At 35.1% G+C, this 13,365-nt stretch overlaps 1 protein-coding gene across 2 annotated transcripts in view; it reads right to left on the reverse strand.

The window, feature by feature from the left end:
- The window catches only part of SEMA3E (semaphorin 3E), a 283,628-nt gene that overhangs the window by 112,696 nt on the left and 157,567 nt on the right, over positions 1–13,365 (reverse strand). The gene's annotated exons all lie outside the window — the stretch shown is intronic.

Genomic DNA, 13,365 nt, shown 5'->3' on the forward strand with positions numbered 1-13,365 from the left:
CCAGAGTTTAGCATCAACAAAACCCCATAAAATTAAGCTATTTGTTCTGCACAAAACATTTTTAAAGGCAGTTAAACAACAGGGTGTAATGTGATTTCCAAAATCTCTGTACCAAAAAAGATACAAAAAGCAAAAGGTTAAATACACATCATTTCATCACAATACCCCTACAATATAATTTAATCATTCCACTGCACATTAACAAGCCATTTACTATTCTTGCATATTTCAACGGAGAAAAATAAAATAAAGTATAAATTAAATTACAAGGTAATTTTTTTCTGGACTCCCTATTGAGTCACATAATTATACCAGGATTAAGGATCTAACAGCTTATTGTTACAAGATGTTAAGACACTCAGAGATTTAGGAGAGTGCAAACAAACTAACGAATATGAAATAATTTTTTAACTGTCTAAAAATTAGATTATCTTTTTATTTAAAAAGAGTAAATAAAACAATTCAGTTAATATAAGTCTATCTTCATAGAATATATTTTAAGTGACTAAGCCTCTATAATTTTATCTTATATTCTCTTCCTATTTCTATTATTCTAATGAAAAGTGTTTGCCTATATTTGGGGTTTTCTTTCTGTATTTACATCTATGTGTGGCACCAGTGTCCATCAATGTACATCTTAATTATAGATCCTATAAATATTATTAAAAACAAGAAAATATATTTTGAATAGAACACATTAAAATAGTCTTAATGGTTTATAAATGATAATCTTTAAGCTGATACACATTATCTGTCATTATGTTTATGCCTTTATACTTAATTATAATAACTGTCATTACTCAAGCAGTTTATATGCCAGAATTATAATATTTTGAACTATAGACAAAATTTGTATTTTAAAAAGCTTATTCTCCTAAGCATTTGAACTAGAAAAATATGATAACTACACACAAACATTTGTAGCCTGATGCGTGGCCTTTTGTACGGATAAAATTTACTCAATTGGTATCATTAATGTGAAATGCCATCTGACATTTATGTACAAATTGTACATAAATGCCTTTCTTCTACTCAATAAAAAATTAAATTCTAAAATACAAGAACTTTTTACACCTTTGATACAATAAAGTTGAATAAATGAGAAAGGTATAAATATTTTTATAAACAGAATTATCTAACAGAACTATAATATGTATAGATATACAAATTAAGTAGTGTAATTTTGGCTTTTTTTTTTTTTTTTTGAGACGGAGTTTCACTCTTGTTGCTCAGGCTGGAGTGAAATGGCACGATCTCGGCTCACTGCAACCTCCACCTCCCGGGTTCAAGTGATTCTCCTGCCTCAGCCTCCCAAGTAGCTGGGATTACAGGCACGTGCCACCACGCCCTGCTAATTTTTTGTATTTTTAGTAGAGATAGGGTTTCTCCATGTTGGCAAGGCTGGTCTTGAACTCCTGACCTCAGGTGATCTGCCCGCCTTGGTGCCCCAAAGTGCTGGAATTACAGGTGTGAGCCACTGTGCCGGGCCCAATTTTAGCTTTAAATTATAGTAGTGAGAATAATTTTAGAAAAACAAGCTGAAATTTAGAAAGATAAAAACTATAGATCAAAGTTTCTGAAACTGAAAGTTTATTACCAAATATGAAATATTCTGAGTTCCCCAAAATATGGCTTAAATATAAACATTTTCATTTTATATTTTTTCATGAAATGAAAAAAAGAAAATAAAATTTTATACATTAAACAAGTATTCATATCTTCCAGAGAATAATTTTGATTTTTTTTTAGGAAGTCTTAGTAATTTTCAAATGTGTACAGATTGCAAGGGGCTATTCATACAGAACATAGACAGGATAATCTGTTACCTGTGATTGAATACTGGCGTCTTCTGGGGCTCTCAGCCCTTATTATAAGTAAACAAAGGGTGTACAGTTACATCTAATACCAGTCGGTGGTTCTTCTCTACTACTGTCACCAGCAACTAATTGTTCTACTAGTTCATAACCATTACTAGGGTAAAATGCAGCCATGCAAAGGGAATAAGAGCCTAGGAGAAAGAAACACCTCATAACAAAAGCAGAACTAGCAAAACTAATGGCACACTGAAGACCAATATGGGAGACAGGAAGTTGATCTCAAAGCAATAACCTGGTTCTCAGTGATGGCTTCTAATACAGATGTACCTGGTTTTAAATTCTAACTGCTACTTACTGGCTTCATGGCTCTATTCTCATTTTCCATCCATTTATTCATCATGCTGCTGCCAAAATAATCACTAAACTACAATTCTAATTATTTTATGCCCATATTGAGAATCCACCAGTGACTCCTGCATTGCCTAGAAGATTCTGTTTCAACAGCATTGCAGTCAGTATTCTTCATGAACTAGTCTGTGGTTTCCATCCTTAACTCTTACTGCATACCCTCTTCCCACCCATATGTCGCCAACCCATCTATTTACTTCAGCCGAAAACATCAGTCATTATTCTATACTGCTCTAAAATTTCTGTCCTTCCTACCCCTGCTTTCTCTGTTCTCACTCTCAATCAAAATTCTATTATTCAAAGCCCAATTTAAAGTATATCTCCTTCAGGAACCACTCCTCCAAAACTTTCTTAGAATTTTATTTGAACCTTTATTGTCTATTCAAATTGTGCCACCTATGGCACATGTATATCTATCTATCTTGTCTATTGTATTATAAATATTTTAGGGTAGGCACTGTTTTATTCATTTTTGCTTACTTCATATCCCCATATATGTTTCTAGAACTTAGTTAAGTAACACCTAAAAATATGTAATACTTCTATCCCTCACTTTCTATGGTAGCACATTAGAATCATCTAGCTTCAATAATAACAATGAAGATAGTAAATATTAAGGCGGTGCTTACTATGTTCCAGGCACTGTTCTGGGCACTTAATAACTCACCTAATATTCTCACAAAAGCTAAGAGAAAGGTACTATGGATATCTGTTCTTACAGTTAAGAGAACTGAGAAACAGAGCTGTGGACTAATTTGCCCGGAATCTCTCATTTAATAAGAGGTAGTGTTCAGATGGGAGCCCTAACACTGTGGCTATAGAATCCGTGTTCTTTGCTGTTACACTCTGGTCTCTGCTCTCTTCAAAAAGTCCTCTAATATAATTGAATTAAAATAAGTTAAAATGAAAACTAAAATTAACATGTTGGCTTCAATTGTTAAACACAAACAATAAGGAAACACAAATACACAAGATCTAGTGCTTCTTTTTGGTAAATATAAATAAATATGATGAATATGAATAACTAAAAAAGTTTTTCTCATAGAAAAGAGAAAATGGCAGAAAAATGCTTTCAACACTTTCAGGTGCAATGTGGAAAATCTTACCATGCATAATATTCAGAGGAATTTTATTTTTGGTTAGTACTAATTTTAGCTGACTAAACAATATTATCACAACCACTATTTTAAAATGCCATTATAGGCTGGACACAGTGGCTCACGCCTGTAATCCTAGCACTTTGAGAGACCTAGGCAGGTAGATTACCTGAGGTCAGGAGTTCGAGACCAGCCTGGCCAACATGGTGAAACTGTCTCCACCAAAATTACAAAACAAAATTAGCTGGGTGTGGTGGCACACACTTGTAATCCCAGCTACTTAGGGGCCGAGGCAGGAGAATCAATTGAACCCTAGAGGCAGAGGGTGCAGTGAGCCGAGTTCATGCCACTGTACTCCAGCCTGGGTGACAGAGTGAGACTCTGTCTAAAATAAATAAATAAATAAAACGCTATTAGTATTAAAATGTTTTAAAGTCACAGGGAATGTTTTTTCTATACTTTTTTTTTCTTCAAAGAATTGTTTGAATTACAGCTAACAGAATAGTTGTGTAAATAGTGGGTTGGCTGTAACAAAATACCAAGATATTTTGTAGTTATTTTTGTTTTTGGATTTCCCTAAATATATTTTTGATATAGCTAAAATATTCAATTTTCTATGAATTGCTTTTTTAGCTATTTAAAACTTAACAATTTTACTGAATCTCTTTAAGTCTTCTTAGACTTAAGTTCAATTAAATTTTACCAGCAACTGAAGTTTAAATAACTATGCATTACGTAGAAATAAAATTTAATTCTGCTTAATGAAAGCTCCTAACCAGAAAATCTAGTCATAACATAATAAAATATCATTATCTCTTCTGGTCGCATCTTGAAATTACAAGTTATAAATAAATTGCAGGGAATGGGTATGAGAAGAAACATATACATTTATTTTCAAATTATCTATTAATAGATTAGATGTTCTTCCTCAATACAAAACTATATTTAATAATTGAATAGTAAGTGAAAGAAAACTTAATGAGGACTCTTAATAAAAGAAAAATGAACGGCAATTTAAACATGAATAGCCATGAATGCCAATGGTTAGAGCCCCATCCCAATTTAGAGACTTTGAAGCTTATAAACACTTTTTTTTTTAAGAGACAAATGCAGATGTGGGTTGAATCTATGGTCAATCAAGCAAAAAATGTCTACGAGGATGTTTTGTTTTTCCCTTTCCAAGTATTCTATCCATACAAGATCCTGATATTGTCACATTATGATCAGAAAGTCTCAGATGCTTTAATTTTTTACTTAGACAATAGTTTTCTTTAGTTCAGCCCAAGGTCTTTTTGCACTAAAGTACACTAGAGAAAGCAAAATAAATAAATAAATAAATAAATAAAACAAAAACACGTTTTTTTTTCAATTTCTTAAAACGTTAAATCAGAATTTGATTGAAGTCAAAATTCTCATCTAAGAAGTCTTACATTATCTGGGGATTTTAGAGACTTTTACATAGAGTAAAATGCAAAAACTATTCTCTTTGAGGAGGTGGGAGATTCTCACATTAGATAACGCAAATGGAGTTACTAAATTGGAAGTTTTAGAGTGAAGAGTATGCTTTAGCATCAGCACTGAGTTTTGCAATTTATAGTGAGGGTTTAGGGTCTTTAATGAATGTTACATACATGCAACAGAGCAGAAGTTCATTGGGAAAGAGTATGATCACATGGTCTGGGAAATGCAGTGAGTTAAATAATTTAGAAAGCAAAGCCATTATCTAAAAACACTAATACAATACAATAAGTTTATTAAATTACAGATTCTTATCTATTTCAAAGTTGTATGGAAAAATTATTCTTATAAGTGTGCATATTCATATAAGTTCTGGTTATTATTTAGAAAATAATTATTTAGTACCACATATAGGACTGGTATTTCCAAGACCAGCAAGGATAGTTAATACCCCAGCATTTCACAACCCTCATGCACATTACAATCACCTGGGAGAGTTTCAAAAAGTACCACTATTTAGTCCTCACATCAGTTTAGAGGTAGAGCCTAAACACAGATATTATTTACACAATCCTTAGTTGTTTACTAATGTGCAGCCAAGGTTGCAATTACTGCCACACTGTGAAACAGGATTCTTACCCTGTTTGCCAGAGGAGAAGTGGGTAGGTGGTGGATAGGTGGCTTGGGATGTAAGGGTAAGAAGAAGGGAGACAAAATTAACCTAAACGAAATTCAACAATAACTAGTCTGAAAGTGGTTGTGATAATAAGCACAGTAAGATTTGCAAGAGGCCAGGCGCAGTGGCCCACGTCTGTAATCCTGGCACTTTGGGAGGCCGAGGCGGGTGGATCACGAGGTCAGGAGATCGAGACCATCCCAGCTAACAGGGTGAAATCCCGTCTCTACTAAAAATACAAAAAATTAGCCGGGTGTGGTGGCGGGTGCCTGTAGTCCCAGCTACTCAGGGGCTGAGGCAGAAGAATGGCTTGAACCCAGGAGGCGGAGCTTGCAGTGAGCCGAGATTGCACCACTGCACTCCAGCCTGCGCGACAGAGCCACACTCCGTCTCAAAAAAAAAAAAAAAAATTTGCAAGAAAGCAGACAGTGAAGAGAACAGACTTATTGGTGGAAGATGTTAGGATTAGCAACAGACACACTTTCACTCTTTCATTACATCTTCAAAGATGAACATAACACAATGCCTACTCTTAGGGACCCATCTGATAAGTAAACTGACAGCCGAACAGCCAATGTTAATACAATATGGGAATAAAAATCAGATCTTGGAATAAGGAAGGACAAGGAGAACCTTCTCCAAATCTAGGTTAAAAGAGAAAGAAAATGGATTTTAAAAAATTGGATATGTTTGAAGGTTATTCCAGGGAAGGGGAGTTGTAAGGATACAGAGGTATGAAAAAGAGCAAGTAGAAATGGTCTGACTAGCAATGTGTTACTGGTGGACAAGTAGAGATTAGGCTAAGAAGGTAGAGGAGAGTAAATCGTGAAGAACTATATTTGCTCAGCTCAAAAAATTTAGAATGCTTTCTAAAGTGAAAATTATGGATCAGGAGTTAACTGGGGCCTGAAAAAAGAATTCAGGGAATGTCCCAACTCAGAAATCAGAAAAAAACAAAAAGTCATTATTGCATTAATCATTAACTTCTAACTGAAATTTAGCATTTCTATCAGATAATATATAAATGTAGAAGGCAAACTATAGTAGTAGTAGTAGTATCTGCAGTTTCATTACCAAGAGAAAATATATTTCAATGTTACTTTAGAGTTGTTGCAATTATCTCAAAACATCATTAACACTCATTATTAATTGGAAATGTGGGTTATTATGAGTGAGACCTGTTGCTAGGTTTTATCACTTAATATGTTAATAAATAAGGTATGTGTCATCATATCATAAATTATCATTTTAATATCATAATAGCTGTATTAAAAATATTTATAGTTTGTTAACTTTAATATTTTACTTTGTAATTCTACATATTTACTTTATGCATTTAAGGGTCCCTAGGTTTTGCCAGACTGCCAAATGAATCCATGTCTCACAAGGAAATTAAGCACCCCTAGACAAACTACATTTGTTGTTGATTTTTGTAGACAGAAAAAGAAGAAATAATAATGTAGAAAAGACAGAAAATAACCCTTAAGAAAGGTCAACAAGCTGGGACCCAGAGCATGGGCTTAAGGAGTGACATTTCATAAAAGGAGGGAGTACTGACAATATAACAAGGAAGGAGGTGGGAAACATCATGTGGAAACAATAGATTTGGTGATGGGAGGGTGAGGATCAACATGTTCAATGGCTCCCATTTTCTAAATGAAGTTAAAATTGAAGGTTATTTATCTTCCCTGAAGAGATCATCAGGACTAATCCATCATGACGTACCGCTGTTGACCATAGTCACCATGGGAAGTATTGACCCGACCCACTTCCAGGTCAACAGTGAATACTTGGACTCATACATCACATGGCTCTGTACCACCCCCAATCTGACCCCACCTTTCCAAGACCTCAAACCCATCTGTGAAATCCTTTGGAATGTCATGGACAAAATCCCTGCAACTTCAATCTTTCTCTCCCCATTTTCCTTTACCTTCTTGCTCTGGTTAAAATCAGGCTGTCCCTTGAGAACACTGTTTCTCTATCAGATATGGTGGTGGCTTTTTTACTCTAAACCCACATGTGAGGAAAATATTTTCACTGACCACTCTCGCCTTCTCACTAATTTTTTCCTCTCTAACTTCACCTACTCAATAAAGATTTAAAATAATAAAACCCTAGCTGCTTTAAATTTCATGTGGTCACAACCATACCACCTGCTACCTTCCTCCTTGTCATCTACCATCATCCATTGCTACTTTCTCCTCGTTAATTGAATATGTTTTCACCTAGCTTACTATCCTTCTCTTCACATAGATGATTCATCAACCATCACACTTGCAAGTCAATGCCTGTCCATCTGTTTCAATGACCTCGTCCTTCAAATCAGCCTGAGGCACATGCTCTGATGTTACTTTACCAGTTCTGCAGTGTAACTAGTCAAAACTGGTCATTGAGCCTTGAAAAATGGATAGTGGGCATTTAATTTTGCTATCTTCTTAAATATCACCTCCCTAGAAAATATTTTCTTGACCACCCTACTCTCCTCACCAATCTCTACTGTCTTACCTCCACTCAGTTGTTTTATTTTCTTTATAACATGTATCATATCTGGCATTATATTATAATATTTTATTTTTCCAGTGTATTTCCTAATTTTATACTCAATGTGTTCTGAAATAATTCTAGGGTTATTAAAATTATGATCAAATAAAGCTAAGAATAATTAAAAATAATATTATAGTTGCTAAGATAGAGAGGTATTGGTGCAGAGCTAAATAAATGAATCAAGGGAAGAGTGTTGAGGAATGTGGGGATTGAGCAGAACAACAGAGTAAGTGTGAGAGAGTGTGTGAGTTCATTGGGAATTCATGCAGTGATGGAAGTAGTGGAACTCTGTATAACCACATTGGAAAGCTATTTGGCATTATCTTGACATTAACATATTCTATCATTGGCAACTCTACTCCTGAATATATATGCCCTGGATGCTTTTCCACATGCATGTCTCAGAAGAAGTTTACTAAAATGATCATAGCAACATCGATAAAATGAAATACTGGAAACCACCCAAATGTCCTTTGACATGGAATGGATAAATAAATTGTGCTATATTCATATGATGGAACATATTACACAGAATACAGAGTAAATAATAAGAGCTTATACATACTGCTATGTGCCAAGCACTGCTCTTGGTACTTTACATAAATTAATTCATAATTAATTTTTATCTTCAAAGAGGAATAATATTTATCCTTTTACAAATAAAGAAATAGGGACACAAAGGGATTTAGGAACTTGCCCAATATTATACATGCATAGCCAGGATTTAAACACCAAAATCCCAGATGAGTGCTCCCAATTCACTATGGTACTTCTACAGCAAATAAGGCATGGGTACAGGTACATAATTAAATATAAGAAACAATATTAAATAAAAGAAAACAAAACAAAAGGCAATCCCAGAAGAATGCAACACACCATCCTATACGATTTTTACATAGCCCAAAAGTAGTGACACTACATAATATACTGTGTAGGAAAACAGTACATACAGAATATATACTGTATGGGAAAATATATAATAAAATAATTTTTAAAAATGAAAACAAGAAAGGGTAGTAGGTAGTAATTGCTCCTGGGCAGCAGGGTGCATGTGGAGGGAAATAGGGAGAAGACGAAGGTAGCTGCCCCTGCAATGGGATTGGTGATATTCAGATGTTGGGAGCTGGGTTCAGAAGTATTTATTTTATTATATGTTCTAATGAATTTATGTTATGTATATCCTTTTCTGTATGAAATGTTATGTTTTAAAAGATACTAAAGAAATAAATAGAAAGTGAGAAAGTGAAAAAATAAAAGGCTTTGGCTACATTTTCAAGGTGTTTGATCTGAAGGAAAGATGTATCACCGGGTAGATCCATGGTTAATGGTGTGTGTGTGTGTGTGTCTTTTCTGTTTTTTAAGAGAGTGTCTCACTATGCTGCCCAGGCTGATCTTAAACTCCTGGGCTCAAGCAATCCTCCTGCCTCAGCCTTCAGAGTAGCTGGGAGTACAGGCATGTATCATATGTTTGTCTTCATTTAGAGGGTCTGAATCTTGTTTATAGATAGGTAAGCTAAATTAAGTGTGGAGACTTTTCCTGATTATCATGACTGTGGAGAGGGTGCTACTGGCATTTTGTAGGTACAAGCCAGGAATGCAGCTAAACATCCTGCAATGAACATGGCACTCCCATCCTTAACTATGCATTATCCAAGATGTCAGCAGTACCAAGTTTGAGAAGCTCAGAGATAGAGAAAGCACAACGGGAGAGATTTTTAAAAATGTTATATCAGGAAAAAATTGAGACAGTAAAGTCCAGACAAGACAGGAGGAGAGCTGGGCCCCAAAGCAGACATATTACATCTTCAGAGCCTGGTGAGCACCAAAGAACTGACCATTTTCTTAAGCTCACTCTTTTAAGCAGAATGTCATAAAGTAGACCTTACTCCTACTCCGCTGCTACTAAAAGCAGCCTCAGAGGACATATTGAGAGTTTATTGCTTATCATTCTGAAGAAACGGGAAGAACAAGTACAAAATAAGAAATGCAGGTGGGGCTGATGTTACATCAGAGCTAATGAAGCATAACAAGCCTCAGGACTCCTTCCTGGCACCTGCCCAGACTGGTACCTGCCCAGACTGGCACCTGAGAGGAGTCTTTGCAATTTTGAAATTTTTAAAGTTTGTGTTAATTATATTAGTTAAAAGTCTCCCACTCCCCCAAGTTGTATACATTTTGGGCTCCGCAAAATAAGGATTTACCCTGGAGTATGGGGTACTCAAATAGGTTTTATAGCTACTTTCCTTGACATCCTGGCTAGATGGCACCCTGAAGCTCAATGGCCACATACCACTCTATTTAGTTCCCTAAGATGCAGTTCATAAAGCCTCATCACTCTCCGGGTCTCCTACCCTTATATAGTTTTCACAGATCATTTCCTCATTGAAAGCCCAGCTTCCTAGTATTAAAGTGCTGAGGGTATAATTAGGCCAAAACAGTAAATGAGAGTGAGTAGGTGATTCAATTTCCCCTGCTCTGAAGGGGAATCACATTACAATGAGAAGCTGCTATCTCTTGGTCCTATGGTCCACATAGGAAACAACAGCTCAGGAAAATTGTTATTAAATTTTGTATACATGAGTCACCTATTTGTTATAAATGTGGATTCCAGGGAACCACTCCATGAGAGTCACATAATATTTTGGTCCAAGGATGATAATTTAAGAACTACTTCTTCAATGAAAAGGTTGTTAATTTTCTGAAATGACAGATCTTTTATAGGTTCTTCTAATATTCACATATTAACAACTTTAATATGGGGATCAATCTATGACAGCCTTGTTTATGATCCCTAGGTTAGATACTCCTTCACAGAAAATCAGAGTAAGTAGATGATATCAGAGAGAGAGAGAGAAGAAAAAGAAAGAGATAGTGGCAAAGCCATTTAGGATTGAAGCTGGAAAGAGATCAACCAAGAAGTGAGAGAAAAACCCATTGAATTTGACTGGCAGGAGGTCGTGTGTGTGTGTGTGTGTGTGTGTGTGTGTGTATGTATTTTATATATATGGAGAGAGAGGAAGAGTGAAAGAGCAATTAGTATACATATGTTTGAAGTCAAAAGAGAACTACATAGAAAATAAAGAAGTTAGAAAGGAAAGATAGGGTGAAATGCAATATTTGCTTCTACTTTAACCTGTAATCACAAAAACGATAGAAAAAGGATTAAAAAGACATAATCCAAAAAGGATAAGTAAAACTGGAGTGTAGATGCCAAAGAAATATCAGCAACATTTTAAAGACTCTAAAACATATGGGCAAGTGTTGGCACTTTGCACGCTAGGAAAAGCGGAAATCTAACTGCTTGCAAGGTGACAGGAGCCAATATGCAAGCTGATTCATAAAAAAGACTCCAGAAATTCTTGGAAATTAGAAGCCTAGAGAGTGAGAAGAGGGGTGGGTGTGGATGAAATCAGAAGTGTTTCAAAGTATGCATAATAAGCAGTAATGCCAGACAATAAAGGGGGAACAATCTGACTTAGAGGAGTCCCAGGAAGAAAGTCAAGAGGAGAATGAAGAGAAGAAAAGATACAACAGAAATAATGAGCATTCTCTAGAGCTGAAGGCCATGGGGTCCCTGGTAGAAAGTTCCACTGTGTCTCAGTGCAAGGGGTATAAAAAGAGAGATGCTAAGAGAAATAGGAGAAGGTTTTAAAACACAGAGATTAATTAAAGAAGGGATTCCAAACACATGGGTGAGAGACAGGTTACATCCCAAACTTTGAAATTAGAAAGAATCAGACTTCTCAGCAGCTATACTAGAAGTTTGGAAACAATGGAGCGGTATCCTCAAAATTCTGAAGCAAGTGGTTTCAACCTAGAATTTTATATCCATCTATCAGTAATGTGTGAAGTTTGAATAATACAATTTTCAAACATACAAGACTCAACACTGGACTCTGTATCCTTCTTCCAGAAGCTGGGAGAGGATATGCTTCCGCAATATGGCAGACTATAGGTGGTGGGCCTGAGAAACTGAAGTTCTATATAAGTCAGGGGCTGAGAGAATGTTCCAGGTGATGGTGAAGCTAAGCTCCAGCCAGACAAGTGGAGCATGGAGGATACCTTCAATTAAAAACCAAAACATTGTAAACTGATGAAAACTGGTAAATTGTACTACATTGAGAGGAGTATAAAAACTTTTGTAGAGAGGCTGGCAAAAAATTAGTGAAACTAATATAAAAATCTTATCAAATGGAAAAAATGGGATAATGTTTAATTTCAAGAGAAACAAGAAAATTGTAGAAGTAAAGGAAAGAAGGAAGGAAACAAGGGCAGAAGAAAGGGAGGGAAAAGTGTGATAAAATTCCAACATGTGGCTCAGTGGTGAATACTATCTTCCTAATAGGTAAAGACACTGGTATTTAACCAAAAATTTTGGTATAATTATTTTGGGAAGATGGAGGGCAAGTGATTGGAGGGTTGCTGATGAAGTATGGTACACAGATATTTTAACTGTGGTATTGCAAAAGAAGGATGCTAAAATTCTCATCTTCCTTAAAGATGTATTTCTTAACAGATATTGCCTAAAATGAAACATATCAATAAACAGTATGCAAATGTTATTTTGAAATATGTAGGGAAGAACCAGAAGGAACAACAAAAAGTTTAAAATTATTACCTCTAGGGATAGGGAACTGGCAGAAACCAAGGAATGATGCTTTGTCATAATTAAAAAAAAATGACTTTAGAAAATATGGACATGGCTCATAAACATAAAAATAAATCAATTATAGAGAAAGTGTATTACATAATACATGCACTTATGCCAAAAATATTGTGTTCTAAATATTTATGTATGTTTTGTGTAAGATTTATATGAGTCTAAGAAAATTTGGCTCAATTATTTGTATAATTATAGACTATAATTACAGATTATTTTTCTCTTTTCCAAAAGATGTTGGTAGTTTCTTGTTTTAAATGTATAAGTTACTCCACCCACCAAGTTAAAGGAGCATCCACCTGAAGTAGTGATATTACCAACAGAACTATACGAGGTAGTTATATCGAGGCCACATATTTACATTTCTTTAAGCTTGTGCTTTGGAATAATAAAGCCCAGAGGAACTGGTGGTGATTCATCATGCTCCAAACCTAGGTCTCAGGACATTGGGTGTGGTGACAAGGGCCACCATACAAGAAGAATGTCAAATGCACCAGGCAAGAGTGTCTGGAAATCCAGGTATCAGTGTTGTACTAGAAAAGTTCATACAACATGATTTAGAAATCATTTCCTCAAAATGATTTCAGTTTTAACTAATATTTTATTTAAAAAGTAATCACTCAAAATTTTAAAGTGGTCAATACAATTAAAAAAAAGACAAGTAACATTCTTGAAATTTCCCCCCTTTTCTATCTCTACTGA

Source organism: Pan paniscus, chromosome 6 (assembly GCF_029289425.2).
Source record: "Pan paniscus chromosome 6, NHGRI_mPanPan1-v2.0_pri, whole genome shotgun sequence".
Taxonomy (NCBI): Eukaryota; Metazoa; Chordata; class Mammalia; order Primates; family Hominidae; genus Pan; species Pan paniscus.